The following is a 14,511-nucleotide window of genomic DNA, read 5'->3' as shown; positions in this document are numbered from 1 at the left end:
GGAGCCAGGGGACGCCAGTGATGCCATTGCACTGCTTGTGGGCTTTGATGCTGATGGCACTGGAACTGGACTTGTGCCAACAGCGGAAGCTGGTTGTGCTGGAGAGGCAGATGTTTGTTGGGTTATGCTGTGCTGTGCATCCGATGGCTTGCTTGTCACAGGGGTTGTTGCTGAGGTTGGAGGTACAGTTGTAATTTCCCCTTGTGTCTGGATCATGGCTGTACCAGCAATAGTGACCCCCAGCTCGGATGTGGCCTTTGATGCTGACGGAATGGCCGTGCTGGATGAGGTTGTGGCTCCAGACGTCGCTCCCTGCTCCTCCCGTGTAGAAGTGCTCGTGGGACTCAATGGTGGAGTGTCACTGCTGGTTGCAGTAGTAGGCTTTGGAGATGTGATTCTGGATGTCATTTCCAGAGTCTCAGGCCTTGGGGCTGTCTGCTCCGTGGACCCTGTTGAGCTGCTTGGTGGTGGTGATGTTGGAAGAGTAGCTGATGTTGTTTGCTCCTGGGAATTAGGTGTTGTCGATAAGCTGTTGGGTTTGTCTGTGGAGGTGTGGTCATGGGACAGAACTTTGCTTGCAGACGAACATGGTATAGCTTTGGTAGACACAGAACTGTGTGTGGAGTGTACAGGTGATGTGTCCCCACAGACTGCAACATTGCCTATAAAGACAAATGACAGGACACCAATTTACTATTCTTTCCACTTCTTGGATGCTCTGGCTCTCCCAGTATCCTTACTAGGAGAACCAATAGAAATAATAGCCATACTGAGTACACAAGTTCCAGCTCACCTTCATTTATGTACCAACCCTGTCCTGATAGATTTTAACAGCTCCATGCCAGAGAGGCTTTAAAACTAGTGTGAGCAACCATGTCTTGGTTAGCTCAATGTCTACTCTAGAGAGGGTGACAGTCAGCAAAGGATGAAAATCTGTTGTTTTGGTTTTGCATTGCTTAGGATTGAACTTGAGTCTTCTGTATTTTAGACCACTGCCCTACCACTGAGCTACATCCCTAGCCCCTTCATGTTTGCTTTCTTTTTTCTCTTCTCTTTCTTATAGTTTTTTTTTTTTTCCAGTTTTTTGAGGTAGTGTCTCACTCTAGTCCAGTCTGACCTGGAATTCACTACGGAGTCTCAGGGTGGCCTTGAACTCATGGCAATCCTCCTACCTCTGCCTCCCGAATGCTGGGATTAAAGGCAGGGTCTAACTGTGAACTCCTACCTGGCCTGGAATTTGCTAGGTAGACCAGGCTGGCTTTAAACATAAAGCAATCCTTCTGTCTCTGCTTCCCAATTGCTGGGTTACAAGTATGCACTACCATACTTAGCTTTTTCTTTCCATTGTAGCTCAGGTTGGCCTAAAACACTCCCTATGTAGCCAAGGACAACCTTGAACTCCTGATTCTCCTTTCTACATCTCCCAAGTACTGAGATTATAGGTCACCACCAGCTATGGTTCTTTTCATTTCCTTTTTGAGGAAAGAAAGTGAGAGAGAGAGAGAGAGAGAGAGAGAGAGAGAATTGGCACATCAGGACCTCCAGCCACTGCAAACAAACTTTAGACACACGTGCCACCTTGTGCATCAGGCTTATGTTGGATCTGTGGAGTTGAACATGGGTCCTTAGGCTTTGCAGGCAAGTGCCTTAACCACTAAGTAATCTCTCCAGCCCCAGCTATGCTTTTTTTAAAAAACAAAATTGTTTGTTAGCTGGGCTTGATGGCACATCCCAGCACTCTGGAGGCAGATAGGAGGTTGCTGTAAATTTGAGGCCACCCTGAGACTACATAGTGAATTCCAGGTCAGTTTGGACTAGAGTGAGACCTTATCTCAAAAAATAAAAATTTGCCGGGCGTGGTGGCTCACGCCTTTAATCCCAGCACTCGGGAGGCAGAGGTGGGAGGATTGCCGTGAGTTCGAGGCCACCCTGAGACTCCATAGTGAATTCCAGATCAGCCTGGGCTACAGTGAGACCCTACCTCGAAAACCCAAAATAAATAAATAAATAAATGAAAATTTATTTGTATATGTGTTTGTGTCTGTGTCTGGGTGTGCCAGGGTCTCTTGCCATTATAAATGAATGCCTCTATAACTTTATGTGGGAGGCTGGGGAATTGAACCTGGGCTGACAGGTATTGCAAGCAAGTGCCTCTGATTCATCTCCTGACACTGTTTTTGTGGTTCTTTTGTTTTGATTTTTGTTTGTTTGTTTTAGGAGGTAGGTTCTCGCCGTAGCCCAGGCTACCTGGAACATACTCTGTAGTCTCAGGGTGTCCCCAAATTCATGGCGATCCTCCTACCTCTGCCTCCAAGTGCTGGGACTAAAAGCATGAGCCACCATATCTGGCCTTTCATTCTTCTTCTTCTTTTTTCAATTATTTATTTATTTGAGAGAGAGAAACAGGCAAAGAGAGAGACATTGGGCACATCAGGGCCTTCAGTCTCTGCAAATGAACTCCAGATGCATGTGCCCCTTGTGAATCTGGCTTACGTGGGTCCTGGAGAATCTAACTGGGGTCCTTTGGCTTTGCAAGCAAATGCCTTAACCACTGAGCAATCTCTCCAGCCCTTGATTTTTTTTTTTTTTTTTTTGAGGTAGGTCTCCTAACCCAGGCCAACCTGGAATTTACTATGTAGTCTCAGGCTAGCCTTGAACTCACAGTACCAGGGGATTAAAGGGATACACCATTATGTCCAGCCAGCCACTGTTTTTTTGTTTTGTTTCTAAGACAGGGTCTCATACTGTGGTTCAAGCTTTCCTTGAGTTCACAATGTAGCCTAGGCTGGCATAGAACTCATAGAAATCCTCCTATTTCAGACTCCTAAGTGCTGAGATTACAGATGTTGCATCACCACACCTAGCTTTCAGTATTTGGTTTCTTCTTTTTTTTTTTTGGTTTTTCGAGGTAGGGTCTCACTCTAGCCCAAGCTGACCTGGAATTCACTATGGAGTCTCAGGGTGGCCTCGAACTCATGGCAATCCTCCTACCTCTGCCTCCCGAGTGCTGGGATTAAAGGTGTGTGCAACCACACCTGGCTCATATAGATTTTTTAAATGCTAGAAACAAGGGACTGGAGAGATGGCTCAGCAGTTAAGGCACTTGCCTACAAAGCCTAACAACCTGGATTCAATTCCCCAGTACCCATGTAAGCCAGATGCACAAGATGGCAAATGTGTCTGGAGTTTGTTTGCAGTAACTGAAGGCCTTGCTATGCCCATTCTCTCTCTCTCTCTTTCACACACACACACACTCATTGCAAATAAGTAAAATTTAAAACAATATATTAAAAAAAGAAGAACAGGGGCTGGAGAGATGGCTTAGCAGTTAAGTGCTGGCCTGTGAAGCCTAAGGACCCTGGTTCGAGGCTCGATTCCCCAGGACCCACGTTAGCCAGTTGCACAAGGGGGCGCACACGTCTGGGGTTCGTTTGCAGTGGCTAGAAGCCCTGGCGCACCCATTCTTTCTCTCTTTCTCTCTCTCTCTCTCTCTGCCTCTTTCTGTCACTCTCAAAACAAATAAATAAAAATGAACAAAAAATTTAAAAAAAAGAAGAACAAAATGGCAGCTCCCAGTTCAATGAGAGATTTCATCTCAAGGAAACCTGTGGATGAATAACAGCGCTCTGACCTCTGCATGCATGCGCACGCTGTGCACATTTTCACAAGCACTATATACAACACATGCACACACCCCACACAAAACAAACAAAACTAGCATAGCTTCATTTCCATGGTGGAGCCAGCCACTCTCTCTTGGGAGTAACGGCTGAACGGGATCCCTAGGAAACACTCATCCCTTGGGCAAAGAGCAGAAACAGGCCCATCACCTGGTGCCTTGTCATTGCATCCTTAGTCATCGCCAGAGCGCTGACTCATAAGACCGAAAGTGACCTAGCCCAGGTGACAGACTCCTTTGTTTAATTAGCTAGATCTAAAGAGGTGCTAACCTCTGTACTCACCAGCCCCTGCTTGCACCTGCTCCAGCCACACCCTACGTCTCCCTCCCTGTGCAGGGCAGCAGAGCTGGCCAGGGTACACCCGGCCTAGGGAACTGGTCCTGTCGCTGTCGCTGTCTTCTTGGTGACTTTGGGGAAGGCAGTCCCTTGCTCTGGCTTTCATATCCTAGTCAGCATAGTGAGGGACTTGAGCTCAGTATAGTGCAGGAGTCCTCTAAATTTGAACAATTTCTGAGTCTGTTTACAACAAAAACCTCGTCTCACAGAGCAGAGATCTTGATATATGGATTTCTATCTTTCAGCTTTTATTTTCAAGAAATAATATTTCCATAGGATTTGATTTTATAGTTTTTTTGGCTTTTTTTTTTTTTTGAGTTATGGTCTTGCTGTACCCCACACTAATCTGACATTCACTATGTAGTCTACAGCTGGCCTTGAACTCATGATGATCCTCCTACCTCTGCCTCCTGAGTGCTTATATTAAAGGTGGGTGCTACCACGCTGTCTATAGTTTTTTTTTATATATTTATTTATTTGCAAGCAGAGAGAGAGAGAGAGAGAGAGAGAGAATGGGCACACAAGGGGCTCCAGCTGCTGGAAATGAACTCCAAATTCATGCACCACTTTGTGCATCTGGCTTTACATGGGTACTGGGGAATTAAACTGGGGTCCTATGTCTTTGCAGGCAAGCACCTTAACCACTGAGCCATCTCCCCAGCCTTAGGTTTTCTTCAAATAAACTAAAATCTCCATTTATTTTTTATTTATTCATTTATTTTTGGTTTTTCGAGGTAGGGTCTCGCTCTTGCCCAGGCTGACCTGGAATTCACTATGTAGTCTCAGGTTGGCCTCAAACTCATGGAGTCTCCTACCTCTGCTTCCCGAGTGCTAGAATTAAAGGCATGTGCCACTACTCCTGGCTTCAGTTTATTTTTAATCTCTTTTATTTGTGTCTCATGTGAATGTCAGAGAACAACTTTCAGGCTGGTCCTCTCATGTCTTCCTCATGTGAGGCAGGGCTTCTTGCTCTGGATTCTTCCTGCTCTTCTTAGTTGGGCTTGGCATGGGATTCCAGGACATTCTCCTGCCTCTCTCTCCCGACTTGCCGCTGGTGTGAGCATGCTAGAATCACAGAAGCCCACCCCAGCTTCAAGCTTTTTGTGTAGGGTCTAGGGATTGATCACAGATATTCCCACTTGAGCAGCAAGCACTTTGTCTACCGAGCCGTCTCTCCAGCCCCTCTTTGTGTTTTGTAGCGAACCAATCATCTCCTTAGCCAAACAAAACTACTGAATATATCTTGGGTCTCTCACACATATGCCTGCTTTCTGTTTGGCTAAGAAAGAGGTATTTATGCCAGGTGTGGTGGCGCAAGTCTTTAATCCCAGCAATCAGGAGGCAGAGGTAGGAGGATCACTGTGAGTTTGAGTCTACCCTGAGACTACATAGTGAACTCCAGGTCAGCCTGGGCTAGAGTGAAACCCTACCTCAGAAAAAAAGATAGAAAGAGGTATTTAATGTGTCACAATTTATTTCCTACAAAGAAGATTTAAATATAAATATATAAATATATACATATATACATACATATATATATACATATATGTGTGTGTATGTGTGTGTATGTATATATATATATGTATATATATGTGTGTGTGTATATATATATATATATATATATATTTTATATATATATATAAAATTTGCAAGCAGAGAGAGAGGAAATGAGCACTACAGGGCCTTCTGTCATTGTAAATGGACTCCAGATGCATATGCCACTTTGTGCATCTGGCTTTACATGGATACTAGGGAATCAAACCCAAGCTCTTAGGCTTTGCAAACAAGCACCTTGAACCACTGAGCAATCTCTGTAGCCCTGTCCTTTGTTTTTTTTTTCAATGTGAGAGTGAGACCAAGAGAGAGAGAACGGGCATGCCAGGGCCTCCAGCCACTGCAGTAGAACTCCAGGTGTGTGCCCCACCTTGTGCACATGTGCGACCTTGCACACTTGTGTCACCTTGTGCATCTGGCTTATGTGGGATCTGGAGTTGAGCATGGGTCATTAGGCTTCACAGGAAAGTGCCTTAACCACTGAGTCATCTCTCCAGCCCTGCTTATTTATTTATTTATTTATTTATTTATTTATTTATTTATTTCAGAGGGAGTAAAACAGAGTAAAAGAGAGAGAGAGAGAGTGTGTGTGTGTGTGTTTATGTGTGTGTGCCAGGGCCTCTAGCCACCACAAACAAACTCCAGATGCATGTGTCCCTTTATGCATCCGGCTTATGTGGGTCCTGGAGAATCAAACTGGGGTCCTTTGGCTTTACAGGTAAATAACTTAACCACTGAGCAATCTCTCTAATCCTTGTTTTTTTTTTTTAATATTTTTTGTTCACTTTTTATTTATTTATTTGAGAGCGACAGACACAGAGAGAAGGACAGATAGAGGGAGAGAGAGAGAATGGGCGCGCCAGGGCTTCCAGCCTCTGCAAACGAACTCCAGACGCGTGCACCCCCTTGTGCATCTGGCTAACATGGGACCTGGGGAACCGAGCCTTGAGCCGGTGTCCTTCACAGGCAAGCGCTTAACCACTAAGCCATCTCTCCAGCCCTAATCCTTGTTTTTTTTTTGAGGTAGTTCTCACTCTAGTCCAGGCTAACCTGGAATTCACCATGTAATCTCAGGCTGGCCTCGTACTCACAGTAACAGAGGATTAAAAGGATACACCATTATGCCCAGCCAGCTGCTGTTTTTTTCTGTTGTTTGTTTGTTTTGTTTTGTTTTTGAGACAGGGTCTCACATTGTGGTTCAAGCTTTCCTTGAATTCATAATGTAGCATTGGTCCTTAGGCTTTGCGGGCAAGTGCTTTAACTGCTGAGCCATCTCCCCAGCCCTTCTTTGGTGTTTTGAGATAGGGTCTCATATTGTCCAGGTTGACATTGAGACCCTAACCCTTCATTGCCCCAGTGCTGGGCTTAGAGGTGTACAATAGCACATCTGATCTTTGTTTTTGCAAAGTGGTTAACCAGTTGTCTCTGGCCCATATGCCTCTTTCCTCTACTGATTTGTCTTGCTGTCTGTCATTCTGCATCCAGACTGAATTCCATGTTATCTTTTGTCCCACTGTTTTACTTATCTGTCTCTGCACTGAGACCACTTTATAGTAACTACCACTTCATAGTAAATGACAGTATTTGGTAGGGCGCATGTCTTCCCTATCCTTAGGCTCCCATCTTGCTTTTCAAAATTATCTTGGATATTGTTGTTCTTTCTTTATTTATTTAATTGACTTATGTATTTTGTTTTTTTTCAAGTAGGGTTTAACTGTAGCCCAGGCTGACCTGGAATTCACTATGTAGTCTCAGGGTGGCCTTGAACTCACAGTGATCCTCCTACCTCTGCCTCCTGAGTGCTGGGGATGAAAGGTGTGCACTACCACGCCCAGCTTTTTAAATTTATGTTAAAGAGTATGAGAGTGACAGAGACAGAGGCAGAGAGAGAGAATTGGTGTGCCAGGATCTCAGCCACTGAACTCGAATTCCAACTACTTGTACCACCTAGCAGGAATGTGCGACCTTGTGCATACCTCTCCTTTGTGTGTCTGGCTTATGTGGGATCTGGAGAGTTGAACATGGGTCCTTAGGCTTATCGGGCAAGCACCTTAACCACTAAGCCATCTCTCTAGCCCTGTTGTCCTTCCTTTCTTTCTTTCTTTCTTTCTTTTTTTTGTTTGTTTTTTGTTTTTTTGAGGTAGGGTTTCACTCTAGCTCAGGCTGACCTGGAATTCACTCTGTATTCTCAGGGTGGCCTTGAACTCATGGCGATCCTCCTACCTCTGCCCGAGTGCTGGGATTAAAGGCATTTGCCACTATGCCTGGCTCTTTTCTTTTCTTTCTTTCTTTCTTTCTTTTTTTTTTTTTTTTTTTTTTGAGGCAGAGGCAGAGGTGTATGTAGCCCAGGCTGGTCTTGTCTCCACCTCTCAAGTGCTGGGATGACAGGTATGAATCACCTTCTATGGCTCCCTTTTGTCCTTTCTTACATATGAGAATCAGTTTATCCCAGTCCATAAAGCCCAGTCTGGATTTTTGCTGGCAGCAGGTGGCAATTACAGATTTGATGAGAAGTCACATCTTCGTGATAATTGTCATTTTCTGCTCTCAATGGAGTATGACCTTTATGCTCTGGAGTCAGACCTGCGATGGAATCCCTACATTGTGACTGGGAACACGGATATCAGCACCTTGACTCTTCCCTCTACTGAAAAATAGAGATGTGTACAGCAGTCACTTCACTGCGATCCCAAGGATTGCCCAAGGTAACATGAGCCCTTGGGAATGCTTCACTCAGTGGCTGCCACAACCGCTCGTGGCAGAAACTGCTACTGGTTTGATGATCCCCCCTGTTGCTGTTCTTCAAATTTACTAAGGTCTGCTTTGCAAGGAGGCTCCTGTCCCTGGTCAAAGTCATAGACCCAGGGAAGTGATGACACCCACAATGACCTGCCAATATCTTCCTCTACACTGACCTAGGAGCTCAGAGCCTAAGGCTGCCCTCAGTCCTGTGAGGCTTCAGGCTGGTGGCTGCCTCTTGTTACGGAAGAGCAGGGGAAGGCAGCAGAGACCCAAGCCCCTGGACCCTTAGCCTGCTGCATCTTTAATTAGCCTGGCCGGGATGTGAAGGACAGATAGAAAGACATAACATTAAAGACAGAGCAGACAAAGCACCCTGGAAGAGATGAATGCCAGAGGCCAGGGCCATCTGGAGGTCATCTTTAAAATATTTTACTTATTTATTTATTGGAGGGGGGGCAAAGAGAGAGAGAGAGAGAGAATGGCTGTGCCAGGGCCTCTAGCCACTGCAGATGAATTCCAGACACCTGCATTACCTTGTGCAACTGGCTTATGTGGGTTCTGGGGAATCGAACCTGGGTCCTTAGCACAGGCAAGCACCTTAACTGCTAAGCCATCTCTCCAGCCCTGAAGGTCATCTTGCCTCCGATTCCAATGATGCCCATGCTCTCAGCCTTTTAGTCAATTTGGGAAGTTGTGTGTGGGGTGGCTGAGCTTAATTTATGAGACCTCCCTAGAGATACTCCCTGGCTTTCCACCACCTTCTCCCCTTTCTGCCCAGCCAGAAAGATTGCTGTAAACGGAGGAGGGTTGATGGAGGGGTGCATGTGGATACTCACCAGGCAGGTGGAGGGCTCCGTCCCCAATAAGGAGCAGTAGCAGCACAGGCCAGCAGCTGCCCATGTCTGTGCTATGGAAGGTCCTGGAGGGCGCTAAGAAGGAGCTCTGGCTTGAACAGAAAAACAGACGGCAGCTTCAAGACAGTAAGGCACTGCTGGCACCAGTATGGCACCTCCTCTGCCTGCTGAGTGCACCACCCACCCTGTTGTCCAGAGTCTCTGCAGGCCTCAGGGGGACTTTTCAGGGTTGGAACCAATGCTGATGGGAGGCGAGTGAAGCGGTTTCCCATCAGCTGCAATCAGTGGACCTCTGGAGACTGCCAGAGGTGACTATCCCCAAGGCCCCTAGTTGCTGAACAGCAGAGAAGAACTGGCCCATGCAGCCCTCCCTTCTTCCCTCCCTCCCTCCATGCCATCAGGACACCTGGGTCTCAGGGCTATGACTATCTCATCAGTCTCCCATATCCTGGCCAAGAGCTGACATTTGAGAATCCAGATCTTTTTCTTTTTTTTTTAATTTTTTATTTATTTATTTGAGAGCGACAGACACAGAGAGAAAGACAGATAGAGGGAGAGAGAGAGAATGGGCGCGCCGGGGCTTCCAGCCTCTGCAAACGTACTCCAGACACGTGCGCCCCCTTGTGCATCTGGCTAACGTGGGTCCCGGGGAGTGGAGCCTCGAACCGGGGTCCTTAGGCTTCACAGGCAAACGCTTAACCGCTAAGCCATCTCTCCAGCCCAGAATCCAGATCTTTTGTCACGACTTTTCCTAAGGGTCTAGGGGTTTGGACCTCTGCTGCCTTCCCCTGCTCTTCTGTAACAAGAGGCAGCCACCAGCCTGAAGCCTCACAGGGCTGGGGGCAGCCTCAGGTTCTGAGCTCCTAGGTCAGTATAGAGGGAGATATGGGCAGGAAACTGCGTGTCATCACTTCCCTGGGTCTATGACTTTGACCAGGGACAGGAGCCTCCTTGGCAAAGCAGACCTAAGCAAGTTTGAAAGAAACAGCAACAGGGCAAAAATCATTCCAATTTTAGTATATATGCTGCCAAAGTGAGCACCCCTCCATTTTTTTTTTTTTGTTTGTTTGTTTGTTTGTTTTTGAGACAAGATCTCACTACTATGAAGCCCAGGTTGACCTCCAACTCCCCTTGACATTCCTGACTCAGCCTCCTGAGTGCTGGGTTTCATCCTTCCATCATCACACCAGCATAAACAGGTTTTAAAGAGACAAGATCTGTCTTCTCAGGCTGGAGAGATGGTTTAGCGATTAAGGCATTTGTCTGCAAAGCCTAAGGACCTATGTTTGACTCCCCACGAGGACCCATGTAAGCCAGATACACAAGAGGGCACACGCACCTGGAGTTTATTTGCAGTGGCTGGAGGCGCTAGCATGCTCATAAATAAATAAATAAATAAAATTTAAAAAATCTGAATTTTCCATCAGGCTTGGGACAGGTACCCCCACCCAAGGGGTTGAAAACCACCAGTCAGACACACTGATCCCAACACAAAACTTTATTTTCAGTATACACATGTCTGGTGTCACCAGCTTTGCTGGGCTGGCTTTGTCTTCCCAATACTTGGGCCCACTCAGGCCTCATCCAGCACTGGGCTGGAGATAGGCGGTCAGGGCTGTCCATCTTCAGGCCAAAGCATTCTTGCACTGTCCATGGCCTGGTGCACCCACTCACTGAGGCTCTGCATAGCCTTTTGTGTGGTGGCCACAGACAGGCTTCACAGGTCCCTAGTTCCCCACCAGAATTCACTGGACTCACAATATTTTCCTGCTTTCTGCCAACAAACCTACGTGAGGCTTTCTTCCTGCAGACCTGCTGGGACCCACACTTTAACCAGTCACTCACTGTATCTTTTTATTTATTTATTTATTTATTTATTTATTTATTTATTTTTGAGGCAAGTCCAAAAGACTGGCCTTTTTAAAAAAAGTATATTTTATTTATTTATTTATTTATTTGAGAGCTATAAAGAGGCAGAGAGGGAGAGACTGGGTGTACCAGGACCTCCAGCCACTGCAAACAAACTCCATATGCATGTGGCCCTTGTGCATCTGGCTTACATGGATCTTGGAGAATCGAACTGGGATCCTTTGGCTTTGCAGGCAAATGCCTTAATTGCTAAGCCATCTTTCCAAAGACTGGCCTTTTTGTATGAGAGAAAGAGAGAGAGAGAGAGAGAGAGAGAGAATTGGTACACCAGTTTGTAATCAAACTCCAATTTATGTGCATGTCTGACCTTGTGCATGGGTCACCTTGTGTGTCTGACTTACATGGGATCTGGGGAGTCAAACATGGAACCTTGGGCTTTGCAGGCAAGCACCTGAACTACTAAGCCATCTCTCCAGCCCAGTCACTCTCTTTTGTCCAAGGGTAGAGCTGCCTATACCTGTCCATCTTGGTCAGCAACGATCCCATCAGACTAGGGCTCCCCTAGATCGAGGACCACCTTCAGACAGGAGACAGCAGAGCTTCCTTTAGCAGACAGGAACCTCCAACCTTGAGGCTCAGAATCCACTCTTTTCAAAAAAAAAAAAAAAAGTTTAGAACTCTAAGGACAGGAATTTTATCTCTACCACTAAGTCAGAAGTGTTCAGGGGAGAGTGGGCTGTGGTGGCACATGCCTTGAGTCCAAGAACTGGAGAGGTTGAGGTAGGAGGATTGCTATGAGTTCAAGTCCAGCCTGGGCTATGGAGTGAAGTTTAAGTTAGCCTGAGGCCATGCCTACAGAACAAAAAAGAAAGAAATTTTCAGGGAGATGGATGGCTTCTCTTCCACTACTGAACTGGAAACCCTTAAGAGCAGTCTCTCTTTTTCTTTCATTTTATTGTTTATTTATTTAAGAGTTGGGGAGAGAAAAAGAGAGAGCAAATGGGCATTCCAGGGCTTCTAGCTACTGCAAACAAATTCCAGATGCATGTGCCCCCTGTGCATCTGGTGAACATGGGTCCTGGGGAGTTGAACCTGGGTCCTTTGGCTTTGAAGGCAAATGCCTTAACTGCTAAGCCATCTCTCCAGCCCCTTTCTTTCTCATATAGCCCAGGCTGGCCTAGAACTCCCTATGTTGCCTGAGCATGACCTTTATCTGTCCACTTCTGTCTCCAGAGCACTGATACTACAGAATGTGAGAGTTTGAATGTGAAATGTTCAGTAACCTCACGTTGTATCCCAAGCTGGCCTCGAACTCACAGCCATCCTTGTACCTCAGCTTCCCAAGTGCTAGAATTAAAGACATGCACCACCTCACTCAGTCTCCTTATATGTTTTGAATACTTGTCCCAAGCTGGTGGCAATATGGGGAAGGTTGGGAAGCTTTTTGGAGATGGAGGCTTGCTGGAGGAGATGTTTTGCTGAGGGAGGGCCTGGAGGTTGGTTAGTCTAGCCCACTGGGTGTAGAGAGCTCACTCACCCAGACAACTTCCTTCCTGCAAGGGTGACAAGATGGAATGCCCTGGCTGCCAACTCTGCATGCTTTCCCTGTCAGGATGAAACTTCCCCTTGAAACTGTCAGCCAAAATCAACCCTTTCCTCCCACAAGCTGCTTCGGGTTGGGTGTTTTGTCCCAGCAGCCAGAAGGTGACTGCTACACCAGTGTAGATACGGTGCTCAGGATCAAGCCCAGGGCTTCCTGCATGCTAAGCAAGCTCGCAACTGAGCTTCATGGCTAAACATGCTCCTTTGCTGTTGGTATTTTTGCATTTCTTTCTTTCTTTTTTTTCTTTTTTTTTTTTTTTTTTTTGGTTTTTCAAGGTAGGGTCTCACTCTAGCCCAGGCTGACCTGGAATTCACTATGGAGTCTCAGGGTGGCCTTGAACTTGCAGCGATCCTCCTACCTCTGTCTCCCGAGTGCTGGGATTAAAGGTGTGCACCACCACGCCCGCTTCTTTCTTTCTTTTTTTGAGGTAGTGTCTCTGTTCCAGTTAGTTTTGAGAGTTGCTATACAAAGAACATGACCAAAAGCAGTTTATGGGAGGAAAGGGTTTATTTTGCCTTAGAGACTTGAGGGGAAGCTCCATGATGGCAGGGGCAAACATGGCATGAGCAGAGGAGTGGACATCACCTCCTGGCCAACATAAGGTAGACAACAGGAGCAGGAGAGTGTGCCAAACACTGGCAAGGGCAACCTGGCTATATGACACCTATCAATCCACCCCCAACAATACATCACTTTTAGGAGGCTCCAATTCCAAAATTGCCACCAGCTGGGGACCTCACATTCGGAACACATAAGTTTATGGGGGACACCTGAATCAAACCACCACAGTCTCCTTCTAGCCCCATGATGACCTGGAATTCATTATGTAGTATCAGGCTGGCCTCAAACTCACAGTGATCCTCTTACCTCTGACTCCTGAGTGGTAGGATTAAAGACCTGCACAACCATGCCTGGCTCCTTTAAAAAAAAAAAATTATTTGTAAGCAGAGAGACAGAGAGAATAAGCGCACCAGGGCCTCTAGCCACTGCAAAAAACTCCAGATGCACGCCATACTTTGTGCATCTAGTTTTATGTGGGTACTGGGGGATCAAACCCAGGTCATTAGGCTTTGAAGGCAAGGGCCTAACTACTGAGCAACCTCTTTTTTTCTTTCCGTACAGGACGCTTCATGAATTTGGGTGTCATCCTCATACAGGTGTCATGCTAATCCTCCCTGCATCATTCCAGTTTCAGTGTATGTACTGCCAAAGCGAGCACCATTCCTTTGTTGTTGTTGTTAGTTTTGTGTTTGAGACAAGAGCTCACTACCCTGAAGTCCAGGTTGACCTCCAGCTCTCCTTGACATTCCTGCCTCACCTCAGACTCCTGAGTGCTGGATTTCATCCTTGCATCATCACACCAGCACAAACAGTTTTGTTTGTTTTGTTTTTGTTTTTCGAGGTAGGCTCTCACTCTAGCTCAGGCTGACCTGGAGTTCACTATGTAGTCTCAGGGTGGCCTTGAACTCACGGTGATCCTCCTACCTCTGCCTCCCGAGTGCTGGGATTAAAGGCATGCGCCATCACGCCCAGCTGCATAAACAGGTTTTAAAGAGACAAGATCTGTCTTCTCCATCAGGCTTGGGACAGGTACCCCCACCCGAGGGGTTGAAAACCACCAGTCAGACACACTGATCCCAACACAAAACTTTATTTTCAGTACACACATGTCTGGTGTCACCAGCTTTGCTGGCCTGGCTTTGTCTTCTCAATATTTGGGCCCACTTAGGCCTCATCCACCTCTGGGCTGGAGACAGGAGGTCAGGGCTGTCCATCTTCAGGCCAAAGCGGCTGCCCCCTAGTCTCATCCTTACTGCTGGGGCTCTGGCGTTCATCCAGCACCCTTCTACATCCCGATTCCTCTGGACCTGGA

The 14,511-nt window shown here is 46.6% G+C and overlaps 1 non-coding gene across 1 annotated transcript; it reads right to left on the bottom strand.

Moving 5' to 3' along the window:
- Positions 1-13,750: 13,750 nt before the first annotated feature.
- Positions 13,751-13,857, bottom strand: LOC123461220. The gene has a single exon (XR_006637516.1). It is a non-coding gene; the product is annotated as a U6 spliceosomal RNA (small nuclear RNA).
- Between the last annotated feature and the right edge of the window lie 654 nt (positions 13,858-14,511).

Source organism: Jaculus jaculus, chromosome 5 (assembly GCF_020740685.1).
Source record: "Jaculus jaculus isolate mJacJac1 chromosome 5, mJacJac1.mat.Y.cur, whole genome shotgun sequence".
NCBI lineage: Eukaryota > Metazoa > Chordata > Mammalia > Rodentia > Dipodidae > Jaculus > Jaculus jaculus.
The sequence above is the reverse complement of the archived record's forward strand: the minus strand, read 5'-3'. Positions and strand labels throughout refer to the sequence as shown.